Below are 805 nucleotides of genomic sequence, written 5' to 3'. Positions count from 1 at the left end.
TGGGGGGGGGGGGGCTTAGTCTCAGGCTGAAATTTTAGAGGAAACAAAAATGCTAGGTAATTACTTCTCATCTGTCCAAGCGCCTTAAAAAACAGAGTTACTCGATACATATAATAATAAAATTAACCCATTATAATTAGTCGAGATAGGGACAAACTAGCCCTATATCACAATTATACAAAAAAGTACTTCCTCCGTTTCAATTTATGTGAACCTGTTTGACTGGGCACGAAGTTTAATAAAAAATGAAGACTTTTGAAATTTGTGGTCCTAAACAAATCAAAAAAGGGGCACAGAGTATTTGTGTGGTAATAAAAGCTTGGAAAATTACCAGCTATGTCCATTTATAAGTAGCTCATTACAAAAATTGGCCAATTGATAAAATATTACTAATATTAGCCTAATTAGCCAATTAGCTATTTGTAGCAAAAAATATCAAATTTGTGCTTTGTTTTGAGTGAGTGTTATTAGAATAGATTGGGCACAACTTAAGGAGCTTGAATCTCAGTTTTGGGATGATTTGAAAATTCGAAGTAAAAGCTGAACATGAAAAAAAAATGATATGTATATCACACTGTGTATCATTTGTGTATCACATATGTATCATATTTGTATCAATTGCATATCACATGTATATCCATGTATACCTGTGTGTGTGATACATGCGTGATACATGTTTGATCCATTTGTCGCAGAAGACTTTTTTGAACTCGATTTAATTACGAATTTTGATACAAAACCAGTCCAAATCACCTCCAATCTTCCTCAAATTTTGTATATTGACTTATCTATATATTTTCAATGA

This window comes from Nicotiana attenuata, chromosome 12, assembly GCF_001879085.1.
Source record: "Nicotiana attenuata strain UT chromosome 12, NIATTr2, whole genome shotgun sequence".
Classification (NCBI taxonomy): domain Eukaryota; kingdom Viridiplantae; phylum Streptophyta; class Magnoliopsida; order Solanales; family Solanaceae; genus Nicotiana; species Nicotiana attenuata.
This window is presented reverse-complemented; position numbering follows the sequence as displayed.